A 27,483-nucleotide genomic window follows, 5' to 3' on the forward strand; every position below is an offset into this window, starting at 1 on the left:
CTCCTTCAACTACCCTCACTTTCCACTTCTGCAGTCTGCACCATTCCCATGACATACTCTGACATTATGCCTCAGCCACCCACAAAGATGGGCACACTTTTGATCTTACCATCACCTACAAATGTCTCACTTCATTTTCCTAAACTCATATTCCTTTATCCAGTCATAATCTTTTATCATTCCATTTTCTCCTCTGCCTTATTATGCCAATCCTGTTCTTGGTTCCTACCATGAGCTTTCCTTCCACTCTTCAGTTCTTTTTTAGGTCATCACTCCTGTACTGGCTACACTCTCCTCCCTTCCCTATTTCAACAACTTGGTGAGTCAGCTAAACTCTGCACTTAAATACTTTGCAGGTCCTTTTGCCAATCTTGTCTTACCAAACCACCATCCTGGATTATTCTCACCCTCTGCCTTCTTTGCTACTACTCCTATGCTCTTGAACAGAGCTAAAGAGAATCATGAAATCATGTTGACTGGCTCCACTGCAAATTTGTTATATTATCTCAAGTGGGCCCTCACTGCAGCAAGGCAGTCCTTTTACATTCCTCTAATCAGCTTGCTAACTCAATTACCAAGGCAGCTATTCCAAACTTTTGCATCCCTCCTTAAGCCTCTCATGACATACCTTGCCCCAACCCTCTCAGCTGAGAACCTTACTTCATACTTCACAGAAAAATTGAGGCCATTTTTCAAGAATTCCCTCTTCTTCCCTCCTCCCCATTTCATATCGTTCAAATATCTTCTCCTTCAAATGTCTTCTCCTTTTCCTCTGTCTCATATGAAGTGGTAGCACCCTCCTGGCCAAGGCAACCCCCTCTCCATGTACTTTAGATCCTCTCCTCTTCCTTCTCCAGAAGATTGCTCTTCCTATTGTCCTTGCCCTCTCTCTAACCTTCAGTCTCTCCCTATCTAAGGGCTCCTTTCCTACTTCCATATCTTCCCCATCCTTAAAGAACTCTCACTTGATCAAGCCATCCCCATCAGCTGTCACCACCTGTCATCCTCTATCCCTCTTTCCCTTCTCTGCTGAAGCCGTTGAGGAAGTTGTCTGTGCTAGGTGCCTCCACTTCTCTGTGTTCTCACTTTGGACGTCATCATTCCACTGAAATTTCCCTCTCCAAAGTTACAGTCGTCACTCTCTGCGGCCTTTAACACTGTCAGTCACGCTCTTCTCCTGGATTCTCTCTTCTCTGGGTTTTCATGGACCTGCTCCCTCCCGGCCTTCTTTGCTGGATCTTCATGCAGCTCATAAATACTAACTGATCTGTATGTTAGCTAGTTTTCCAGTATGTAGTTTCCACACTGTGATCCAACCCAACCTCCCATACCTATTCAATTCTGTGCCCAACTCATTGCCATCTGCAGCGTCTGTCCACGACAAAGGCTTATGTTGATGGACGAACTAAAGAGCCTGTACTCCATTATATATTGGAGTCTGGGAAATTGTGTGTCTCATACCCACTTTATCGATGTTAAGCCCACTCTGGCCAAAGTGATTTTCTTAAAGCACAGTTCTGTCTCTGTCCCTCCCACTCCACTCCCCCCCACCCCCGACCATACATGTATTCGGTAAATTTCAGTAGCTCCCCATTAGCTTTAAGATTAAATGTCAGGCCCCCTGGCATATAGCAAAGCCTTTCACAGTCTGGCCCCTTCCTAACTTTCCAATCTCCTTATACTTAACTGCCCTCTTTGCTCTCTGTGGGCCAGCTCCACTGGCTGCCCTGCTGCCTCTTGCCCACAACACTCCATCCCCTGTCTCTGTGCCCTTGCGCTGACTGTCCCTCATGCCTAGAATGCTCTCCCTCCTTACTTCTGCTTCTTAGCTTCCTTCCGAATTCACCTGAAGTTGTCCCTTGTGCAGGAGGTATTTCATCCCCAACCCCTTTTACTTACTTCCTGGACTTGATTAGAGGAGGCACTAAACCCCGTGATTTTCTTAGATTTGAACAAAGATGCTGCCTGCCTCCATAGGTTGTCACTTCCACAGAGAGGGCCCTTAGATGGCAAATTGAGCCCATGTCTAAACCTGGTCCTTGCCTGATCATGGAGTCAGATTGGTTTTCCTACATTAGTTTGAATTCCAAGGCTCTCTGGCTCTGGAAAGATTTGTTGCCAGCTTGACTATGGTGGGTGCTCATCAGGAGAGCCTAGTATTTCTCTGAGAAGGCGGAGGGAAATACATGCAGTGACTCCTAGAGGGCTGATGTCAGTTTCACATTTGAATAATTTTTAAATGGGAGGTAAAAATTCTTTTGCCTCCTGGATCAAGTCTTCAAGGTCCACCTTATATGGGGGCAACAGATGCTAAAAAAAACCATGAAAATGCACTGTGAAATTCGAGAATCAGTGACATTTCCCTCAATCCTTTGGGCTTGGAGGGTGCTAACTGAACTGACATGATAGAAAAACAGTGGCATCAGGGCGTTCTACTAGGCCAGGGGATGCTACCTGTTCCCTGAAACTCCTTGATGTGGCCAAACCAGTTGAATACATTTGTGTCTGCTTTCTCCAGAGAGAAACTGACTATTTGAGCTCTATTTCCTCAGGATATACAAATGGCAGATTGCACACCGGTTCTGTTGTTCCATTTTCAGACAAATAGCTGTCGATCGTGGTCGAACCAGATCATCATTTGACATCTGGGGCACCCTTGGACCAGAATGGTCCCTGCCAGCCAGCCCAGGGCTTTGGGGTGGCTGGTGCCATTCTTCCTGTGCCACACCCCCTCTCCCCTCCCCATACCTGCCAGGCCCTTTTCTCATAAATGCAAACATCCTTCACAATCTGTTTTAAAAACCACAAATACATCACTCGGAGGAATATTTAAGGAACCATCAGGAGGGGAAAAACTCATTGGTTTAATGGAATGCTGTCAAGGCAAATCAGCGTCACCAACGACACAGGGGCAGAATTGATACTTTTGCACTGACATGTTCAAAGAAAAGCCCATGCATTATTTAGAAAACCCAGGAATCTGTCAGCTGTATGATTGCCGAGTTAGCAGAAGCAGGAGGATGCTGCTTGCGTTGAAAAGAAACGCGTAGGCACAGATCCATATTGTAACCTTTCCTGTTCTACACCCACCGTGAACACCCAGCTATTACCCGGTCAGCATTTTCGAGTTTTTCCCTTTTAAATTTTCAAGTGCTTCGAAAGTCAAAAGAGGTAGGTCTTTTATTCTCAAAGAGCCGAATGCCTAGGCTGTTATTTTATTGTAAGAATAAAGATGACAAGCTCAAAGAACAGATGGTTTTTTCATCTTTGTGAATGCCACCTGGGGCTCACAGGACTCTCTTTGGGGTCGTCCTTAAAGCACTCATTCTCTGAACACATCCCCCCCCCCACTACACAAAATATTTCCTTAGGAAAATCACCTGCTTGAGCATTTCAAAAGCAAACACAAGTAACCAGTCATGTCATAATGTAAACTTACGGACACGATTCAAAATTCTGCTAATTCCAATCCATTTGAGCAAGTCTTCATTGTTCCAGATGCTGGGCTAGGCCCTGGTGGTAGAGAGACAAAAAAAAAAAATCAACTAGTCCCTGTCCTCAAGGTGCTTACACTCTACACTGGGATGCAACATTTATACAGAGATACATTTACATGATGATTTGAGGAAGAAGAAGAGAGTGCTAACCATCCAGGGGGATCAGAAAGGCTCTATTAGGAGGTAGCACATGAAACTGAGTGTTTAAGGAAGCCAGAGACTTCAGGAGATACAAGTGAAGAAGGAGTCAATTCCAGGCATGTGGGACAGCTTGTGCAAAGGCATGGAGGTTGGAGATAGCATGCCAAGTTCCCTTTTTTATTTTCCAATATCCTTTTATCATTTCTGGGAGCCAAGGAAGCTACCACTCTTCTTATTTTACAGAGCGGGGAAAACAAGGCATAAAAAAATTAGATTCCTTCCTAGGTCATCTAGCTTGGAAGATGCGCAGATAACAATAGTTTTGATCTCTCGTTGGCCTTGACCAGATATAAGTGTATATACATATGTAATTGTCTCTAAACTCAAAATTGCCCAATCAAGCAACAGAGTTCCACATTATCTAATTTATACCTGATCAAGGAAAAAGTCTAGAGACAGGTAAGCTTATAGTAATGACATGGAATTTGAAAAATGAGAATTTTCATGTCTCTTTAAGAGATTAGTCTGTCAAAGGAAGTAGCAAAAGTTGTGTTGTTCAGAGAGGTTCCAAGGAAGCACTCATTTTTAATTTTCCAAAGTAAGTTTCTTTTGTTTGAGAACCAGACATGACTTTCTCTTTAGATGAGAAAGAGTAGTAATTGACCGAAAGTAGGTTGGTAAATGTGGGCTGAACAGCCTTTTGGAGGGCAGCCTGACTTGGTCTTTTGGCATACTTCTTGGTGTTGAGGGGTTTACTTCACATATAGGAATCTGGGCTTAGGGGGAACGTGGCAGCATCTCAGTATCTACCTTTTCTGAAAGACTTAGGGAATTCATAGAGTTGGAAAAGCCCTGAGAAATTCTCTGATAGAACACCTGCATTTTATCGGTGAGGCAATCAAGGCCCAGGGAAGGGAGATGACTTAAGGTCCCAGCTGGCTTGTGGCAGAGCCAGGATTCAGACGTAGATGTAGGGTAAGAGTTGAAGGTGTTGAATTTCCTCTTTGCTTTTCACCCCAGGGACAGTTCCCCTTAGTTTCTTCCTAGCCATTAAAACCTGTTGAACCCTTCCTTGTTAAGAAGAACACTCAGTCAGCACCATCTAGCCCCACTGACCTAGTGCTTACCCCATCCCACACTCATACTGCTCACCTTTCTATTTCAAAGAGGAAGGCTTGTGTCTTTCTTAGGTCTTCAGGACCCAAGGGAGTTAAATTTTTTAAGGTCACGAGTACAAAATGGAAACCTAGAACTGAATGCTGAGCAGTGTCTTTATTCCATTTTTCTCATGGTAATAATTTGGAGCTGAGTCCTTCTCATGCTTCTTTATCTTGTTGGCGCCTTACAATATACCGAGGAAGTAACTGTTATTCTTAGCCCCATTTTGTGGATGAGGAGATTGAGACTCAGTGATTTTAAATGTCAGAGGAGGGGTTGGAAACCCAGACAATCTCTCTTGAGTTCAAGTCTAGTGGTATTTGCACTACCCCAAGACTGAAAGGTCTATTTAGGGCATGGGCAGCATTTCACATACTCCATGATTTATTTTAAAGTGAAGAGCACATGTGGCTAGAGAAAAACCATGAGGAGAACTGATGAAGCACTTCCACTTTTATAAAACAAATGATCCGCGTTACCTTGTTGAAGTTTCACAATGGCCCTAGGAGGTAGTTGCTGCTGGTATTATTAGACCTGTTTTATAGATAAGGAAACTGAAGCTGACCAGCCTCCCCAGGGTCTCAGGGCTAGTAAGTGGTAGAAGTGGGATTCCAACCCAAGTCCCTCTTCAAACCCAATGTTATGTTTTTGGTGCCACACGGCCACCACTGTTATACAAGGGGCCTGGTGCTGGGTTACATCCATTCTCTCTCCTTTCTGCATCCAGGAATGGGTTTAGTTAGTCATTAAAGGCAGACCCAGAATCCACCAGGTGCCTAATCCAGTAGATGCCTAAGTCACTCCCTAGAGGCACATGGTCTTCTCCAGGCTCCAACAGGACCAGTTAAGTGCCTTCTGCTTAGGAGGAGGGAAGAAGAGTCACTCCCTACCCCTCCCCTCCCATGGCCCGAGATTGTGTCCAGGCCTTGTTACAACCACAAGGTAGATGACACTCTGAACCTCCTTCAAGAGAAGCTTTGTTTTTCTTCCTCTCAAGCTGAACTGTGTTGAGGGGATTGCTTCCTACCCTGACCCTGCCAATCTCAAGCTAGAACCACGCCTTTCTTTGCTCCTGGCGATTACCATTAGATCCAATCAGATGTTTGGGCTATGGAACCAAATGAACAGTAACTGAAGAGTTCTAGGAGGGATCACCTGCCTCAGTTTATCGCACTGCCTTATCTATAGAAGACACTAGTATTTGGAAAATTGAGGTTCTGAAATGAGGATGTAGGACCAGGGGTGGGAGCCAGGCTCAGTTACATATTTCTTTTAAAATATGAGGAGCCCAGCTCACTAAAGAGTGTGGTGGATGTGCCCCCCCCCCTCCAGTGAGATCTAACTCTCCCAGCAGCTGAAGGGAGCTAACAATAAATAAGCAAGGATAGTTTAATGTCAAAATGCCCTTAATCCATGGATGCCTTAGGGCCCAGCCCCAGTGCTGATTTTATTGGTATGAAATCTCATGTAAAAATATTTCAGATCCCTCCACAATGGCCTGTGCTTTTTATCAGTGCGGAGGTCCCTCACGCAGAAACCCTGGTGACTCCTGTAACCTTCGGTGAGTTGTCTGGGGCATTGACAAGTTCAGCCCAATTCTTGCTTACTGGAAGGTTCTCTGGCTTCTCTATCAAGCTGCCTTTTTAGCTATGAAAATGAGCTTGTATTTATTTTTTATGTGCTGTAGACTTGCATTTTGTGTATATCTAGACTTATTTGTGACCATGTAGTTGTTGTAGAATGTAAGCGACATGAGGTCAAGGATTGTTTTGTTTTTGTGTTTGTATCTCCACTGCCTGGCCCATAGTAGGTGCTCAAGAAATGGTTGTTGAACTGAATAATAACTAATCTGAGAATGGAATGGGGGAAGGAGGGAAGGGAGAGAGAGAGAGAGAGAGAATATGAATATTGTTTATTAAATGTTTCCTATGCTAAGTATTGGGGATAGAAATCTAAGCAAAAAAGCCAGTTGATATCTCTCAAGGAGCTTACCTGTGTGATGGTGGGAGGACTCCGGGCATGGGACCAAGGCTGCTCCTCAGGGATGGGAAGAGTCCAGAGTGAATTGGGGAGTGAGGCGAGCATGCCTGAGGGTCTCATGAAATAGTGGTCTGTGTCCAGGATGTGCCAATCAGAAGAGAGGGCCACAGTAGAGGCATCTCCAGGGTGAAAAAGAGCCTTCATTTCTTAATCGAGAAGTACTACCTGCCCTGTCTACCTCATCATGTTATTGTGGACAGAGAATGGGAAAGAGCTTTGGAAATTGTAATAATTTAAACATTGCAACATAATTCAAATGTAAAATTGGTCATTACTGATAGTGGTGTGTGCATATACATCATACATGTGGATATGCCTCTCAGTCACCCAGGGCATTCCCTAGGTCACTAGAGTAATGATGGATCTCCTCAACAAAGGCTCAGCAATTGTTTTCCCCTCCAGACAGTGCTATCGTTATCAATCGTGTGTATTTATGAAAAAAAAAACCATTTTGTTCATATTCTAGTTTATGAAATAATGACATTGATTAGACAACATTATTACATCTGGAATGACTAAAGCCCTGCCCCCCAGCAGTACACCAGCACTGTTAGGAAAAAAACTTGGAAATCCTTATGAGAGAGAATTAGTTTGAACGTTTGGTATTGAGCTCAGGACCAGTTCAGCCCCTTGGTGCAGTGGAAAGGGCTCAGACTGGGAATCAGGCCCCCAGGCTCTAATCCAAACTTAGCCATTATTTAGCTGTATGATCTTGGCTCAAGTCACTCAACCTTTCTAGACCACAGTTCTTTCTTCTGGAAGGGGAAGAGATTTGACCAGATGGTCTCCAAGCTCCCTTCAAGCCATACATTTCTATGATTCTGTGCTCCTATGGCCAGTAGAGAGGCTGGGCTAACACCTTTATGGACTTGGCTTGGGGAAGGAGTTAGAGGAGAGGAAATGGCCCTGTGGTTTTGCTGCATCCCATTCTCCTTCAGGAATTAGGGCATCACAAAGGGTAGGGGAGACATAGAACCTGCTGTGTCGATGGGTGTAGACTTTTCCAACAGGGAGATCACTCACAGGGCAAGGCTGATGTTCACGGCAAGTGTCCAGGTTTTCACTTACTGTGTCCTGCAACCTGTTCTGGCTGGCCTTTTGCTTCTCTGGTCTACCCAAAGGCAGTAATGAGTGAAAGAAGAAAGAATCCTCAACCCTACCAGAGACAGAGAGTAGCCCATCGAGAGGTAGAAGGATGAAACTGATTATTCTGTCGGCATTGAGTTGATCTTGGAATTGAAGCTCCATTTCTGATGCTGGCTAGCCTAGCTGTGTGGCCCTGGGCAGGGGTGCTTCATGTTTCTGAGACGTAGGGTTTTTAATCTGTCAAATGGTGATAACACTTGTACCATTTACCTCACTGAGTTGTTGCTTGTGCGTGGCATCTTATATGCCTAAAAGCACTGAGATTGTAAACCTGGTGTGGCTGGCATCCTTAATGCCCTGCTAGGACAGCTGGTCATCTTGGCACCGTGGGCTTAAGCTCATTGGATGGCTCTTCTGCCAGTTGTGTCCTACATAGGTTCTCTAGGGCACCCCCAGTACCTCTGCACCCAAGAGCAACTTGCCACGTGAAGAGTTGTAACTCAGTAAAGTAGAAGAACTTGTGGCCTTGAGTCATTTTCTTCCCCTGATGCGTTAGGGCTAATGAGAAATGCACACATTCATTGAGGGAAAATATGTACCTCTTAGTTTGTATTTCCATGATGTGGACATATTGAATGAGCTTCTTTGCTTGATTTATCTAGTCTGTTACCTGCCTTACATTTGGAGAACTAGGGCCTTGTTTTAATAGCAGAAAAATAACTTTGTCTCATTGGCTCCCAATTACCTGGAAACAACACTTGCAAGCAATCTATTTTCACATGTAAGCTTTGTCAGAACAAAATTAGCTTGAAGAATCAGGGTAATGTGGCTTGGTAGAAAGGAAGCAAAATACCTCCAGGCCCCTCGCAAGTAATCAGGGGGCACTTTTCTGTTTTCTGTGATATTTACTGGAAGGCCTGAAGGGGATGGCAACAATGTGAAAATGGCCGAAGGAAAACCGTTTGGAGCCAGGTGCTTTCGTGAGTGTGCTGCTGCACTGATCCTTTACAAGACATGTGGTCTCGGGGTACAGAAGTCGAAATCTTCAAAGCTGGCCAGGCAGAGGTGCAACATAGCCTCATCTTCACCCCCCCCCCCCCCCGGCCCAGAAGCACTAATGGAAATGTATTTTGTTTAACGACTCTGAAATCCTGTTTGTAATTAGATGTGGGAATTGGTCTTACTTTGTAACAGATGATACTGGAATAATAATATGAGAGATGCTACGTTGAGACCACTATCCTCCTAAATCTATATCATTTTTCATTTTATTGACAGGAAATGTGTGTGAGGAACAAAGAGATTGATTTTTTTTTAAAGAAGAAAAATAAGATCTCGTAAAAAGCTCCATTCCTAATATTTTCGGGTTACTTTCTCTGATGCCCTGCAAAGAAGGGGGGCAAAAGGAGAGGCACCTTATTTTTTCATTTCAGTTTCCAAACCACGTTTGTGCATTTGGTGTTTTGCTACCAACATGAGCTTGGAGTTCTAGTGCAAAGAAAAGGTGGACAACCTCTAAGGACGTACCAAAGAGAAGACAACTAAAATATGGGTTTTTTTTTTTTTGCACGAGACTGATTTCAAATAATTAACTGGGTCTGGCTTGAAGTCACGAAGGGACAAGACATCCTCAAGTGCTGACAGACGTCACTGGATCCCCTGTTCCTTGCCTCGCTCATTTTCAGGGGATTTCTCAATCATAAATCATTCTGGCCACCAATCATTTATAAATGTAAGTGCTGAGATGTGCTGGCAGAAAGAGCCCTCTGAAAAACCTGGATGCACGAATCAGGCTGCTTTGAAATGACATCTGTTCTACATGGGATTCTGCTGCTTTTCCCTTTTCTATGCTATTGCTGTTGGTGGGAACAGTGGGTCCCAGGAACGCACAGATGTCCAAAAAGTCACCTCATTGGTAGGCATTTCTTTTGTGTCCTCAGTATTTCTGTTAATGTGGTGATAAAATGAGGTGCTATGGACATATTTTGCTTTCAAGACATAGCATTTCTTGCCATGTATCTACATGTATTTGACTTGGGGATAAAAAGGAGTGGTAGCATCTAGAGCATTCCCTTAGGCGGTGCTACCTTGAGATCGATGACAACGTACCCAAACCTAGCAAAGCAACATAACACGAGTAAACGAAATTCAGCACAAACATGATTCCATCCATACACAGGTTAATAGATTTTGGTGACATCATAATCGCTAAGAGCCCAATGTAATTAGAATGGAAATTTTCACAAAGCTTGGGTTTGTGACCCTGCCCATGTTGTGAGGAAATGGAGTGGATTTCAATTCCATGACAGGGAGGAGAGCCTTTTATTCTCTGGGATGGGGAACATTATTCCCTTTGTGAAACATGCAGCCCACACTGGCTTCTCATCTTTTATGCTGCCAAGTATGGAGTGACCCCTCAGTCAATGTGATGGAAAGTGGGTGTCTACAACAAAGGGGTGGTTTCTGCCAAAGTTAGCATTCTACTGCTTGGGTTGAATATACATGCCCTCATGGTGCACGTGGGCTATTTGTAATTAAGTTATTATACAAGAGATAACAAATGCCGTGGCTCTTCAGCCTTTTTAGCTTAGGTAGTGAAAGTCTAAAACCAGATCATTAGTAGGCTTTAGGCTCCACAGTTTCAGAAGGGCACAGAGAATGTGTCAAGAATGTAGAAAGTCCTAGAGACAAGTAGACAATGAGACTTCTTTTGGAAGAAAGCCTAAAACACAATGGTGTCTGCTGTTGCTGCTGCTGCTAAAATTGTGATGGCACATGCAAAAGAGGAATGAAAGATGGTGGTGATGGAAGGAACAGCAGTCTTAGAGACTGAGGGAATTGGGGGAAAAACCAGATGAGCCAAAGCAGAATGATCCAGATAGCAACAGGAAAAGAAAGAAGAAAAAGGAAGATGGGGAAGATCATCTATGAAAGAAAGAAAAAAGGAAAGACAGGGAATGTAGAAAGAAGGAGAAAAAAAGCCTTTCCAGTCCCAGGAGTTTATATATTTATGAGCAAACAAACATATCCTTGAAGCTGGCCAATTAAAGCTTAAGCTGACTAGATTCTAGCTCAGTCTCTTCTCCCTAGTAAATTCTGGGCCCAGCAGAACCTTCTGGGCCAGTGGCATGAGACTCTTCATTCCAAGTCTGGATCGAATTACGTTCTCTTATGTCAGCACAATGTCATTCAGACACCGGCACATCTAGAGGGACTTGCCATCCACTGGATTCTCTGCTGATGGCACCAGAAGGTGTCCTTCCTACTTCATGCCTTACTTAGAACCAGAAACTTTAGCTCTCAGTGATACTCCTATCTGATTTGCTCCACCAAGTGAGATGCTTTTTTTATAATCGACAACAACAACAACAACAAAAAGATACCCAGTTTGCTCTTGTGTTTTCTCTACCTTTCATTCAAGTGTGTCACTTTGAGGATGTGGTCAGCTGTAAAAAAATGTTCATGAAAGTCTGCCTGTTCCCTTTTTCCCTTTTCATATTTTCATTAGGAGTATTTCTTACATCAATATATCCTTGATATATTGATGTGTGTGTGTGTGTATATATACACACACACACACATCAAGTCCTTGATATATATATATATACACACATATACATACACATATATATATACACATACATACATACACACACACACACACACACACACACACACACACACACACACACACACACACACACACCAAGGACTTGTGATTTCTTTTTTTCCAGCCAAAGACAAGGTTTATTAGAGCATCCCATCATATTGGCCAGACTCTTAAGGAATCTAAGCATTAGGAATTGTGATTTCATCAATGTGAGAACTTTCTCCGCTTCTGGATACCAAGCGACACTTCTATAAATTATAGGCTTTGGGAGTTAGTGGTATCATCTCCAGGACCCTGAACATTGGGGGCTGTGCCTCCATACCAAGAGTCACTTGCTTTACCTTGATGATTGTTGCCAAAGGCAGGTTTACCATTCTACAGGTTGGTCCTGGAAGAAGGAGGGGCTCTGTAGATGTGACTGCTTTAGGTCAGAAAGATGCTCCCTGGCCTTGTTTGTGAGTGTGTGGGAGGGAGCGGTTTGGAGATGTTAACTTTTCATGGCCACCTACCTTACCTCCTCTAACTGGAGTTTAAACTCCCTGAGGACTGAGACTGAGTCCTTCCATATCCTCTAGGGTGCACTGCACCAGACTAGGTGCTCCATAAAAACCCATCCATTGATAGTTTAATTGAGTCAGTCTTAATTAAGGAAAGGGAAGAGAAACATAGGAAGAGAAGAGCCATTGAAGGTGAGAGATGAGGAAAAGCTATTAAGAGAGGGGCTCCAGCTGTTGTCCCTCAGCCCAAGGAAATGAGTGAAGGCAGGAATAAGAAGGATCTGGGCTAGAGTGGAGGAAACTTTCTGGACCATAGGGTGCTTATGGGATCCTTTTCTCTGGCTAGGCTCTTCTGAAGGCAGGCTGAGAAACTGAAGCATCTTGTCGGGTTGCTTTCTCGGAATGCCTGTTTTCTCTCAAGATCCAGATCCAAGGCCACCTTTTGCATGAAGCCTTTCCTGATGGAAGCACCTTTTATTTTGGTTTCGATTACACACGAGCCCATCTGCTTGTGTCCCCACCTTGGCGTAGGAGCTCGGCTGTGGCAGGAGCAGTTTGCCTATTGCCTTAGCAGAGTATCTGGCCCGTACAGTACAGTAGTAAGGGCTTCGTAAATGCGTTCTGTTGATTGATCTGAACCTCGTAAGGTGAAGATGCGATATTTCATTCCAGAGCATGGATTTCTGTTAAGGCATTGAGTGCATTAAATGTCCTTGCCTCTTTGCAGAGCTAGCATTTCAGAATTTGGACCCGAGGCCCTCCCTGCTTTTAAACAAATCAAAATTAACAACGACAGCGACGACTTGGGTGCAAATCTTTGTGCAGTCAGCTTCTGTGGTTGTTGTTATTGGTGGAGCTCTGCCTGATACACTTAGGATCCTAGAATCATGGCTTGAAGGGAACTTAGAGGTCACCTAGTCCAAACCTTTTATTTTACAGAGGAGGAAATTGATGCTCAGGGAAAGGTGCGATGTCCAAGGTCATATTGTTGGCAAGTGGGGAAGCCAGATTTGAACCTGGATTCCTCGATTCCCAGTCCAGAGCTAATTCCTTTTGGAAATTAAGGAGTAATCACTTGATGTTGGTTTCGAGAACAAGAAATAGTACTAGTCACACCCCTTGTCTAGGCCAGGCTTTTGGTCTTTGGTCATTGCCTCATTCCATCTTCTCTTTTCAGTAAGTGTGGCGCCTTTTCTTCCGTGGTGCTAGCTGTGCATGGACACAACTTGGAGAACCAAAACAAGTCATTTTCACAGTAGCTGGTGAAGCAGATGCAACTGTTATACTTTTGATTTCTCTCTGGAGAAAAGTCCACAATAATATTGCTCTATAGAAAGACCACTTACTAACAGCACAACCTTGGGCAAGTCACTTTCTCAGTATCTTGGTTTTCTTAACTGTAAAATGAGAGCCTTGGACTATGGCAGGCTTTTGAGGTCCCTTCTGGCTCTAACCTGTGAGTCTACGAAACATTTTAATTTTTGCACGAAGTCATTGAGTGGTTTAAGCACCCAGTAGGTCAGATGGTAAACCAAAAGAGCAAGTTTTTCCCTTTTGTGTAGGCAGAAGAGATCTCATGGGCCCTTGTCTGTCTTTTACATGTCCAGATATCACAGTGAATTAAGTTGAAATGTGGCACAATTGGTTGGATTTCCAACTCTGAAGAATGCTGGATATTTTCACTGAAAAGACTTCCCCCCACTCAGGAATATTATTACCCTCCAAAGGAAGAGGGAGAGACAGCATGGTGAAGGGGCTGGAGAGCCAGGGAGTCCTGGCTTCATTTCCCATCTCTGACAAATGCTAACTGTAACCCTGGGCAAGTCACTTAACCTCTGGGCAGCTTTCTAAAACGGACACATCAAACTGGCAGCCAGTTGGGAAATCCTTTTACCAGTGAAATTACAGGTCAAGTACCTCTCCCTAGGCCTTCCTGCCACACTTAGCACAGGACTGGGAGACAGAAGATGCTTAATAAATGGCCATGGACTTGAATTAATGAAGCCTCTTGTGCGTGCATGGGTGGCCTCAAGGGGAGGCTAGATGAGTACTTCTCATGGATGTTGTTGAGCGGGATCTGGAAAAGGTACAGGTTGAACTCTGTGGCCGGCCTCCAAGGTAATTCGCTTAATCTTTGTGACCCTTTTGTTCTCTCCATGGCACCCCATGCTACTTCCTTAGGAAATCACCTTATCTCTCTGGGTCTTAGTTCCTTATCTGTACAATGCCGCAATCATGTAAAGCACCTTCAGGCATCCAGAGCTCTCACATTTTCTCCTTTTCCCTCCAGTGAAAACCTTCTACTGTAAACCAAGCCTAAAACAAGTTCAATGTTTGCAAGTTCTCACAGAGCCACAATTAAAAACCACTTTACTAAACAAGAGATTAAAAGAATCCATTAAAAAAGGATGTAAGGTTAAAACAATACTGAGCTTCTATGGCAAAATCAGCACAGTTAGGAAAACATGCGCCAGAAAGCAGGGAGATGAAGTTTCTAACACGAATTCCAACTTGGGCTGGGCTTTCACACCTCAGGTGGGAAGGAGGCAAAATGGCTTCCATGTGTTCTGAGCCTACAGGAAACAGGGCTTGTTCCAGTCAGAGCTTTGTTCCCCCATGGCAGGCAATCACCTTGTCGCTTTCCCCTAGGGGAGTATTTACATTTTAAACCAGACTCAAATTATGGAATGAAAGCTTCCTTTCCTCTAACTCCCCCCCCCCAATTTCAAGCATCAGTGATCAGCTTGGGGTCTAGTCCCAGTATTGTCTCGGGCCCACCCAATGCAGTAAGCTGGCCCGGGTCACATGCAAACAGCTAAGGTCAGAGATGTTTGCAGAACATGTGATGAGCAGTACCAGTATGAGGAGGTTAGGAATGATCTCCCTGGCAGCTCCTCAGGACTCAAATGCTGGACCAGACAACTTCTCTGATTGAAAAGCTGGAATGCCTCCCATGTCATCCATATGCAGTCTATCTTCTCTAGTCCCTCATCTGGAATGTCCTTGTTTCCCTCCAAGGTTCACGTCAGGTCCCATCTCCAGTCTGAGGCCTTTTCTGCCCTCTCCCCTCCATAAACTCCTTGAGGGCATAGACTGTGCATTTTTTTGTCTTTGTATCCCTATCCCCCTCTCCCCCACCCCTTCCCGCTAGCTAGGTGGCAAAGTGGGTAGAGCTCAGGGCCTGGAGCCAGGAAGACTTGAGTTCATTTCTACCACAGACACTTACTAGCTGTGTGACCCTGGCCAGGGCAAGTCACTTAATCCTGTTTGCCTCAGTTTCCTCATCTGTAAAATGAGCTGGAGAAGGAAATGGCAAACCATTCCCAGTATCTTTGCCAAGAAAATCCCAAATGGGGTCACCAAGAGTTGGACTGGACTGAGCAACAAAAATCCCCAGGGCCCAGCACACAGAAGGAGCTCACTAAATGACTGTTGAACTGAACTATATTTTGAACTGTAATTAGGGCTTATCTTCACATAATAAGCAGCTGCAAATTTCCAGTAGGAAAAATGGTTCTACTGTATCTCACTAATGTTGCCAGCTGGGGAAGCAGTCTGGGTTGGAAGTAGTGTTCAGAATCTCCTTTCTGCCACTTCCTGATGATATGACTTTGGACACAAATCGGGGAAGGGGAAGGGTTGAATGAAATGACCTCTGACCTCCCTTCCAGGTCTATATCTGTAAGGCTCAGAGGAATTTTAAAGTATTAAGTCTGGGCACACCATCCCCTTTGTCCTCCTCTTCTCTCTTTCTGAAACCCAAGAAGAGACAAAAAAGCAAGTGACGCTCAACGTAACCAAGATGGCTCCTTGCTTGCCCCAGTGGTGACAGGAAGGTTGGCTCAGTGGGGAGAGTGGCAGGGGGCCATCTTTAGGTAAGATGAGTTGGGCAGCTTATTTGTAAAGTACAAGAATAGACTGGGAACTTACTAGGTAGGAAGAAGGTGAAAAAGTCTAAGCTTCGTTCCCTGGCTTCAGGTAGCTTCATCCCCCACCATGCATTATGCCTTACCTAGATGACTTCAGGCTTCAGCTACCCCAGTTGTGGCTGGGACTCCAGGGCCTGACCTGGTGGGATCAGTGGATTTTTGTAGGGGAGCAGGTGGAGATACTGAAAGACTGGAAGAATAATTTGGGGTCAGAGTGTTGAGTTCGAGCTTTATTCCGTAGAAAGTGAGGTGCCTTTGAAAACGGTGTTTTAGGATGATTAATCCAGGTGTGAAGAGAAATGTGGAATAGAGCTGACTTTGGTTTCAGAAGGACCTGGGTTCAACCGCTGCCTCCCTGTGCAAAGGCACTTAACCTCCTAGTGCTTTGGACAATTCTCTTAGGTTTCAGTATAGACTAGTTGTCAGACTGCTTCCTTGTTGATGAAATCACAGGTGAAGAGCATCATCTCCCCCTCCCAGGGGAAAAAAAAGGACTGGGCCCAGTTATTCAGGATGGATCATAAGGTGAAAAAACTAGAGAAAGAAAGATCAGCTAGGAGTAGGCTATTGCCACAAATAATTGGAGGTGAGTAACAGTCACTGCTTTTGTTGTTGTTGTTGTTGTTTGGTTTTGTTTTTGTACCCTATACAACAAATGGAAATGGACTTGTTGAATTTCTAAGTGAATTCCTGAAGTTGGTGGCTGTAAATAGGAACGTGAACTTTTCCCAAGAAAGAAAAGGAAACCTCTAAAATACATTTTGGTTATAATCTGTAAGAGTCAGCTACGATCCCACATTTGTGACTAATTAGGTATGTCTCCTCAGACAATTCTGTTCCCCACCCTGAGCCTCAACATTCATATCTGTAGCATGAGGATTTAGAGTTGATCTTCCAACTCAAATGTTCCATCATCCTATGAGTTTACGTTAGAACTCCTGGCCATATTTTCTGCTTGAGCTGCCACAGGGAGGAATATAGTGTGAGAAACACAGCTTTGGCCAAGAGGACAACCATGTTTTCATTGTTCTCTCCCTGTGGGCTGGTTATGTTTTCTAAGGAGCCAAGACCACCAGGTCCAGAGTGGCCATTTGGTATTGACAGATAGAGGCTGGTGACATATAAATAAATGGGAACAGAGCTTTTTCATTAAGAGAAATTAAACATGTCAATAGTAATGTTTTCACAATCTGATTTCTTTCTGTGTATTCACTTGCATTTACTTCTGTTTACTTGGCTTGTTTGGGCTGTTGAACAACTGAATCACATTTGGTAAACTGATAAGAACAGCAATACATCACGCTGACTATATGAGGAAAAAATGGATTGGATGGAGCTGGAAAGGGATACAATTAGTGCCCAACACTACAGTCTCCTTTGCTTTTAATTGTATACATGTGATACCTTCTAATTAAATTAGGACCAGCTATATTCCACATTAGCTTGTCTGTTAAAATCCATGCAGTGTACTATAAAAAAGTCGTTAATTTGGTAATATCAATTTAACTAGTTTTAGCTCATTAACCTTGACACCAGCAGTGCTCGAGAGAAGAACCTTTGGCTATTTTTGTTCTCTCCATAATCCCCCAGAACTCTAAAGACTTGTTGCCAGCCTCCAGCTCTCCTCTTTGCTCTCTCACCTGTGGTAATGATTGATTACTGAGGGCGTTCACCAGTGCCCAGTCAGAGGGCGAGGCTTCTGCTCCTGTCTGGAAGTCACCTTCATAGCTCCATCCACCTCCTGTTGTGCTCACCCTCAACGAAAGCTGGGTTTTCTCATTGGATAACTTTGTATTTATCAAACCAGGGAATGACAGAAACTCTTGAAACCGATCAATCGGCAGCCCAGAGGTCAGTTGTGGTTATTATTACCCTAAAGCCCACTTTGGTCTATCAGAGTGTGTAGTGTATGTATCACTTAATGGCTGAATGGCAAATATGCAGAAGAGTCATGTCTGATGTCATATCAAGGATCAGAAACTTCTCATTAAGATGGTGAGCTTATTAAGCACAAGGAACCTTTTTGTTCAATGGATAGAAATCATCTGAGCCTCAGATGATTGTCTGTCAGAAAAGGAAACTCAATACTTAATCAGACCCCAGTCCCTTCACCCTTCTGTACCTTAGTTTATTCAGCTATGAAACAAGGACAGCAGTATACCCAACCTCTCAAGGATGCCAGGGAAAAAGCTGTCCTTTCAACCCAATTCCGTATCTTATACATTTGCAACACAGACATGCCCTCAAAATGGGACTTTCTCATGGCTTTTGTTACTTCATGGGACCAGAGGGACAATCTGAAAAGCAGGAGAAGCACTTGTAAATGATTACCGTAAAGAATGTTAACAAGAGAACTTGAGAATTGGGAGGGATCCTCCTTGTGGAGAAGACCTGGGTAAAGTATCAAAGAGTTGAAAAGAAATGATGTTTTATTTACTTTCAAGCGCATCTTGTTGGCAAGAGCCAACATCTAACAAATGTTACCAAGCATAGTTCTTGTTGGACCTACTTTAGCCATTGGCTGTTTTGTTTTGTTTTGGTGGGGGGGGAGGGGCAGGGAGCGAGATCGGTACAGTTCTGTGATTGCATCTATTATAGAAACCTCCCACTGTGAAAACTCTCTCCACCAATGAGGATCAGCAACTTCTTTGTAATGTCGAGTCTTAGGTTAGAGTTATTAGAGGTAAAGAGACTTACCTATGGTCTCCTAGTCAATATGTGTCAGGAGTGGGACTTGAATCCAAGACCAATCCTTTATCTTCTGTGCCATGCATGCTGTGCTACCTTATTTGAGATGGCAGAATAGTATAAAGTCATCACTAGCCAGTCAATGGGGAGATATTTATAATTAATCAATTTTGTTACATAGATTAAAGTGCTTAACATAGTCAGATTTCTTATGTAAGCTAAGCATTGTCTCTGAAGTGTTCTTTGTAACATTGATTTGTTTAGCAGATCTCTTTCATAACTGAGCTCAGCCTTCATCCATAAGTTCATACATTCTGAAAGAGTCAGACCTGAATGAATTGAGGTTTCACCATTTTCTTAAACTGATACACAAACTTTGGACCTCTTCATAGTCTCTGGGCCAGCCAGATCATTTTAACCATATCCACAGGGAAACTTGTAAATAAATTTTATGTAATACACCAGGGGAGAAACAGGGAAACTGTCTCCCCAGTAAGAGACTTCATGAAGGCTGCAACATAAACCTTCTTTCCCTTGGAAAAGGAATAAACTAGGTGGTCCTTAAACACCATCAGGCTTTTTTTCCTGGCCTGCCACCTTGACTGAGCAAACTAAAATATCTTGATGAAAACGGACACTTTCTCCTTGAAAAAGTCTCGTACATTTCTAAAGATGACTTAGGACTTAGTTTTGAGCATTGACTATGACTTTTCACTGTCGCTAGCTCCAAACCAAGAAAAAGAGAGCCGTTTTCAAGCCATTTTCCCAAAGTTCAAAGAGAGACTAGCTGTGTTTGATTATGGAGGGCATTCTTGGCATCTGAGGATGTGAAACCAAAGGCTGGCCTCAATATTACACTGTGATTAACAGGAAACCAGGCCTTGAAACATCAGTGTGCTCGAGAAATAAATAGCTGCCTAATGTTAAATGGAAGAAAATAAATAGGAGGGGCAAAAAATGATCGTTCCCCGAAAAATATTGGACCCAGTGGTGCTTTGCACCAAAGGGTGCTCACACACCTGAAGCATGACTCCCACAGATTTCAAAAGGAAAAAGTGCACCTTCAAGTTTTACAAAGTACATGAGCTTTGGGAAGTGTGTATTTGTCATTATGTTTAATTTGCTCATACCTCACTGAAGAAAAGGCCAGGGGAGCTAGGCCGAGAACACAGCTGTACAGGCGGCTCAACTAATTGCCTCTCCATCCTCAACCTCATTTATCTTCATTTCTTCCCAATTATACCAAATTATCAATAGTCTCTGTTGCATCAGAGTCTTAATCCCCTTTATTCAGACAGCATTAGAGAGTGGCAGATGAATTCTTGGAGGGAGTTAGGGTAAACAGCCATGAAATGCCACCTCTGGCAGATGGCATTGCTCACAAGAAATGTGAAAAAAAATTTGGAATTTGTAACTGGGCATTGGTATGAGTATGCAAGCTGTCAGCATTTTTTTTTAAAAAGATAATCAAGGTGGTTCATACTCACACCATGGCTGGAACTTAACACGGAGTCACAAGATAAAATCACAGACAGAGGACCAATAGGTGAGAAGACTCTTGAAGGCCCAAGCAACTTTCTACTTGTTAATTCCCAGTGGGTGCTGGAAATGTCTCATTTTTTTCAGCACAGACTAATGTTTCTCTCGATTATGAGGACAGTTAAGTCAGACTATTCTATTTGAAGCAAGGGATACGTTTTCTTTATTCACAGGCAAAATCTATCTATGTTGTATTACTGATGTCATCAGTCATTTCCAAATATCTGAGCCCCACCCCACCCTCCCACTCTAAAACCGTCCCTTATAAGAGAAAAAAATGTTAAAGAAAAGCAACCAACCTAGTTGTGCATGTGTACAGCCTTCCACAACTGTAGCCACCCAGCTCTTTACGGAATAGAGGGAGGTATGTTTCTTCATCTCTTCTCTTGGGCCAACATTGGTCATTGCATGCCAGGGATTCAGCTTGATTTTTTTGGTGTTGGGTTGTTTTGGTTTATTTTTTATTGTTGTTGTTTAAATTGTTATGGTCATATTGCTGTGTATGTTATTCTCCTGGTTCCATACTTTATTCTGCATCTGTTCATATAGAATTTCCTGTATTTCTCTGAAGTCTATTTATCATTTCTTGTAAAGTAGCAATATTTCATTCTGTTCATGCAACCTAATTTGTCTAGCTCTCTCCCAATACATGGTATCCATTTTGTCTTCAGTTTGTTCTAAGCGAAAGCATTTTCATTCTTCTTTCCCACTTGGTAACAGCCAGCTACACATTCTGTGTGTGTCTTACCAATGTGAGAATGTTTGCAGACTGATCAAAAGAAAAATACACAGCAACAAGATGACAATGTTAGAAAGCAATATTTTAAGATGATCTAATTAGAAACTTTTCTATATTGTGTAGCAAAGCATACACAGGGTGGGGGGGGATCGTTTTGCTCCTGTGTACTTTGAACACACACACACACACACACACACACACTTTTCAGTACACCAAAAAAATCTTTTTCATTCATTGTTCAGGAAATATAAATTCTCTAGAAACTCCTCTAGGAGAAGGATAAATAGCTTAAATAAGATCATACTGCAAAGAGTTAAAGAAGGTACCCAGATCCATTTTATTACCTAGTCACCATTTTGTTTTAAACTTTCTATTAACTTCAAGATGGAGATTTACCATTGACTTTTTGCATATATCAATTTGAGCCCTATCTACCTAGTGTCTAATTTATTTCAAGAGAGCAAGTTTATTGGAAGCACTCTTTGAAGCGGTTGAAGGGCCAGGGTTCCAAGCCAAAAGGTATGGCTGGAGGGGTCACCTTGTGCCTCCCCTTCCTTCAGTGCTGCATGGGGGGCACCTGTCCATCTCCTCCTGTCCTCCAGAACCCTGTCACCCACATATGGCCGTGGGGCATTCCTTCACCTTTTAGTATAGATGACAATTTAAAATGAAGAATGAGATGCTGGGAAAAGGATTGCCTCACTAGTCAGAGGACTTGAGCTCAAACCTTGTCTTTGACATCTGCTGTTCATGTGATCTTGGACAGCCCTCACTGGCCCTCAGTTTATTCATGGTCTTAGAGATGCCTTTGAACTCTAATTCCATGATCTTCCATGGTTATATATCTACCTCTGATGAAGAAAAGGTTCTAATGAAGGTAGAAAGTGCATATGGACGGTCCAGCTTCCAACCAGTGAATTTGTTTACGTTGAATTGAATGCAGAGCTGGCCGCATAACGTGGTTACTGGGACTCTGAGTCGTCTTCTGGTGTGGGCCTGGACACGTCACCTCCCTTCCTGGTACTCTCAGTCCTCCCTCATTCCTGTAAGGTTAGTTGATCTTTAATGTCTTTTTTCAGTTCTAAAATGGTCTAATTTGAATGGATCCTAATTTGAGCTTTGGAATTGAGTCATTACTAATATTTCTTTCAAACTTTTTAAAAAAGTTTTTCAATTCCAAACCAAGTCTCTTAGGCCACAGTCCACCGTGCAACGTTATGTTGGCAGAGCTTGGAGAATGTGTGTGAATGCATAAGTATTGAATTGTCCCAAGCCGATCTCACACGTTTTATTTAAAACGCTGATCTGGGCTTTTTTCTGTATTATAACATCTAGGGGGCATATTTTCTCACAGTTGACAGGTTAATGCAAAAAAAAAAAAAGCCAGAGACAAAGAGAAACTTTGACGATGCATATATTTTTAGTGTCGATAATGTTGAAGCTCCTATTATTTTTTATAAAATTTAAATAAGCTAATTTAGAAATTGAACACAGAGCCCTGCCTTTCAGTTCCAGGCATGAATGGTACATTCTTTTTTTCTAAATGCATTTCTCATGCTAGACTGTCAGTCCTAGAAACTGAAAACTTGATGCTTGGCCAAATGTACCAGCCCTTCTTTGCTGGGAGCTCCTGGGAGGTGTTTCCCCTCTAATCCCAACGTGTTGGCATTGTGTGAACTTGGAGTGTGAGTGGCCATGCATTATTGCACCTTCTTTTGTTAGCGGGCTTGGGACTGAATTGAATGGTGATTACCAGTTGGGGTGTTGTGGTTGTAGGCTTGTGTTCATTCTCATGATGTACCCCATTCGATGGTTTGTAGAATATTAATAGGTAGGCTCACCCTTACCTTCAGTTAGGTTATGCAAATGGAATGGCAATGAGAGGTGATGAAAGGGTACCTCTCCAGTTAGCTGTCTACTCATCAACAAATACACATCCAGGAACAGAATGTTATTAGTTCCAAGTCCAGAGTGGTCCAGACCTAATGAATGGAAAAGCATTTTTAATGGCTTACTGTGCTGAACCCTGGGGATAGGGATAGGGATAGGGAATTCCCAGGTAAGGAAATGTCCTTATCTGTGTAGATTGATACCGAGTTGAAAATTTGTTCCAAAGACTTGCTTAGAGCCAGAAAATGAAGTGACTTTTCCATGTTACTTAATCCCAGAGGCTTTTCTTGAACTAGGGTCTTCCTAATTTCAAAATTGGCTCTCTAACTTTATAGCACACCACCTCTCAAGTGCTGGGGATACAAATACTGCCCTCAGAGAGCTTCTGTAGTAAAATGGAGCAAGAACACACCTGGCCTTCACTCAGGGCTTCTTGACCTCTTCCGGGCCCCTTGGGGGGTCAGACTGGGAGTAGCCCAGAGCTCTGTCCTTTCCCCTCTTCTGTCAGCATATTCTCATTTAGGGATTTCATCAGCTTCCAGGGGTTGAATGATCACCCTTACTCAAATGATTCCCAGCTCTCTCAATCTAGCCCTAGATTCTCTCCTTATCATGTGGAAACCCTGCTCCCAACACTTCATTGTCTCTCTATTACCTTTATGATCAAATACAAATTTCTCTCTTTTGTATTTCGGAGCCGTTCCTCTCCTGACCCCAGCCTTATTTTCAGCCTTGTCACCCATAACTCCTCTTTATCACTGTGTGGGCCCACTGTGTGTCACCTTCTTAGTATTCTCCATATGGAACACTCCATTTCCCACCTCAGTGACTTTGTACTGGCTCTCCTCCTCACCTCAGCCTCTTAGAATAACTTGTTTCCTTCAAAACTCAGTTCACACTCTCCCTTCTACCTGGAGTGTTTCCTGATCTGGAAGCTGTTATTACCTCCCACTGCCACCTGCAAACACAAGCACATCCCTCACCTGGCACATAACAAATCCATCCCTCCCCCCCTCCCTTCCTTCCTTCCTTCCTTCCTTCCTTCCTTCCTTCCATCCTTCCATCCTTCCTACCTGCCTTCCTTCCTTCCTCTTTCCCTCCTGTTTCAATTTCTCTCTGTGCCCTCAGAAATTAGTATGGTATCTGACACATACTAGGCCCCTGAGAAAACCTAAAACACTGATCCTTAAACCTCTTCTCTCCTTTTTCCTTGACTCTACCAGGAATAATACAGAAGCAGAAAGGAGTTCCACATAGGATTAGGGGCCATTTTGTATTTTTCTTTGTGCATCATATCAAATGGTACAGAAAAGAAACCAAAGACATAGTTAAGTATGGGTCAAAGGTTCTCATTTTTAGATACTTCTGCCCACCTTCTGAATTCTTTATGCAACGTGAAAATCTTGTTTTAGAGCTCTAGCAAAAAAGTGGCTTAACTTGGATTGGTGATGGCTTTGGATGCGCCCAAGAGAGGACCATTTGGCTTTTCTATACTGTGCACTATATCAGGAACTGTCTAACCAAACCAATGAACATGGTCCACACTTTTATAACTAATTCGATCTTTATAAGTTCATAAACAACTCTTCTAAGGCAGTCTTGATAGGAAAAAGGGACATAACAATATTAAATGGATTTTTATCAGGTGCCATCTTTGCGCATGTAAACATTATTTGAATGTGTCCAGATTACTATGACTGTCTGACTTTCTGAGCATATTACTAGTGACACATACTAGGCCCCTGAGAAAACCCAAAACACTGATCCTTAAACCTCTTCCCTCCTTTTTCTTCTTAATGATACTTGACAAACCTACTACACATCTCAGTGATATTTGTTATTAAAAAAATAATTCACATAGGTAGATTTTTATTTAATACCTCTTCTGTGGTCAAGGCTGAGGAAGGTATGTAGAGTATCTTTCTTCAAGGAGGTTCTCACAGCCTAGCTGGAGAGCTAAGATGCCCATGAATGATAACTATTAAACAAAGTAGAGAGATAGTACATCAGAGTCAATTTTCATGATATTCCTTTTTCAATCTATAAGCTTTCCTTTACATTTTTTACCTGTTTTTCTTATTTTGAAATAGCAAATTTAATTAAAAATCATGTCAGCCTTAGAGATTAGAGAACCCATCTCTCCCACGCCTCCGATTCATGTGCTTAGAATTCAGCGGTGGGGAACTTGTGACCTCGAAGCCTCACGTGGCCCTCTAGGTCCTCGAGTGTGGCCCTTTGACTGAATCCAAACTTCATAGAACAAATCCTCTTAATAAAAGGATTTGTTCTGTAAAACTTGGACACAGTCAAGAGGCTGCACTCGAGGACCTAGAAGGTCACATGTGGCCTTGAGGCTGCCGGTTCCCCACCCCTGGGCCTTAGATCATCCCATTCTGTCACACCTGCAATCATTTTCTGAAACCCTGATCATTCTGATGTGCTCTCCATACACACCCAAAAGAAGATCACTAATCCAAAGGTATATTCCGTGTTCATCAAGAAATGTAGACATCTTTGTTCTTCAAATATGAATGGAATGCTACTGGAAAAAAAAATTCCCGGTTGGTTAAATACAGGGTGCCCTGATGCAGCTATTCCCTGCGCTTAAAGAATTTTCATTGCCTTGTATCTCAGATGCATTTTCATTACTTTAAGCTCTTCCCTCTTACTGTACTTCGTGACAGTTAAACAAGTAGTAACAACAGCCATAGCACCCACATATCTATTCCATTGGTCACTCTGTATTGGGCATGCAGATGTTCCTTGAATTTTCAGTAATGAAAGGGTTATTGTTCACCTACCAGAATGATGTATTTTCCCCTTTGGTTTAAAGTGAAACACATTGTTAGAAATTGAGGAAGTTTGGGTACTAGAGCACATGAAATGGACATTGGTAGCTCATCCACATCTCAATTTTGGATGTGAATTTTGGAAAAAAAAAACAGGCTTCCTTTAAAACCCATATGCTTTATTTCTTGTCAAAGGCATAATTATATTATTTTTCTGAGTCTTTATTTTGCTCTCCTTTGTCCTTTCCCGTTTTAATTTCAGAGATGGGTGGTTTAAGGCAGGTTTTTAAACATGTTTTGCCATTTTTTTTGTTTTAAAACTGTTACTTGACTTACTTTCAAGATCATTTTTCCCTCGATTCAGCTTTGACCATCAATTTCTCATTTTCTCTACTATTCTTCCTTCTACACATTTTGGTCTCCCAATTGGATGGCATGATCTTATTTACATAGATTTTTTTTTTACATGGACAAAATGCAACTTCTCTCCTCAGATTCTACCTCCCTATGCCTTTCACCATTCCTCTTTATAGCCTTCCTTTCTGGGGGCCTGCCTGTATTTTCTTCTCTTATTTTCTGTTGTGTATACTATTCTCATAAATTCTGAAATAATGAGGAATTGATAAAAAAAGTTACTCTAAACCCTGTCAATATAATCTCCCCCTTTTGTCAGTTGAGGCTTCCAATGTGGCCCCATGCTCCCATAGAATTAAAAGTTGGGACAGAAGTCATTTTCTTTTTCATTGCTGCCTCCATTTCCTTCTGTATGGAGAGAAAAATGGAGAGAAAAATCACTGTTGGGTCATCTGTTTCACTAAAAGAAGTTGTGGTTCCCCATGGCCTTGATCCTGTCCTCTGCCCAGAACACAGTTGGTTTTTAAATGTTCTTCTTATGCCTACAATGCATTCTCTTCATCTGGATAGTGGGTGTGAAACATTCTCAGATGCCCTAAGCATCTTTCTCATATCTGCTTCTAAAATCATCTTGGATTTAGTGACTAACTGCTTTACAGTGTGAACAAAGTATTGACCATAGGTTTGGGTATTCAATGGAATTTTATTGTATAATTATCACTAGATTACTTAACCTAAGTTGTGACAGACACATTTTTTAAGTATGACTGACTGATAGACAGATTGGGAATTGCCAACTTAATGGGCACATTTCAAAACCTTGGCAAGGACAAGCAGTAATTACGTCTGCTGAGCTGCTTGATCAGGAGTTTGGAAGTAGCCCAGCAAACCCAGTGTCTGAGCTCTCCATATCAAATACCCAGACCTAACTGATGGCAGTGACTCACTTTGAAAACAGTATGCTATAGGTGTGTGTATGTGTGTGCACACACACATGCCTTAATGGTGAAAATAGTGGATTCTTAGCTCTTCTGTTTGTTAGATGACCAATTGTATTGTAAGTTACATTGTTAAAAAAAGATTTCTGCTACAGATAAAATTAATATTAAATTGTTTTTATAAAAGCTCTTCCAGAAAGGAAGCAACAGATTGTCTAAGTGATTAAGGTTATATTTGGTTTTTCTCTGGGAAAAACAACCACCATTTAGCAGACTCATTCCATAGAGTTAAAGGGCCGGTATAGAAATTGGCAGTGGGTTTCTGGGAAACCCTTGGAATTAGGTGAATGAAATACAGTGAGGTTTTGCTCCATTCAGAGGTGATGGGTTTGAGGTAAGAATTTGAGGTAGGTGGATTGCTTGATAATTGAGGGAGAGTAGAAGGCATGACATACAAAGATAATTTAATAAGAGACCTTTGAGTTGGGTCACGTAACCATTTGTGGTAGTTTCCTCGGTGTGGACCAAATGGGGTCGATTCTCCCGTTTGTTCAGAGAAGAATGGCTTCCTGGCTTTAGAGCTAGGAG

The 27,483-nt window shown here is 42.7% G+C and overlaps 1 protein-coding gene across 2 annotated transcripts in view; it reads left to right on the plus strand.

Annotated features, from left to right (window-relative positions):
• The window catches only part of DACH2 (dachshund family transcription factor 2), a 415,832-nt gene that overhangs the window by 290,489 nt on the left and 97,860 nt on the right, over positions 1-27,483 (plus strand). The window lies entirely within an intron of this gene.

This window comes from Vombatus ursinus, unplaced genomic scaffold, assembly GCF_900497805.2.
Source record: "Vombatus ursinus unplaced genomic scaffold, bare-nosed wombat genome assembly UNPS02004691.1, whole genome shotgun sequence".
Taxonomy (NCBI): domain Eukaryota; kingdom Metazoa; phylum Chordata; class Mammalia; order Diprotodontia; family Vombatidae; genus Vombatus; species Vombatus ursinus.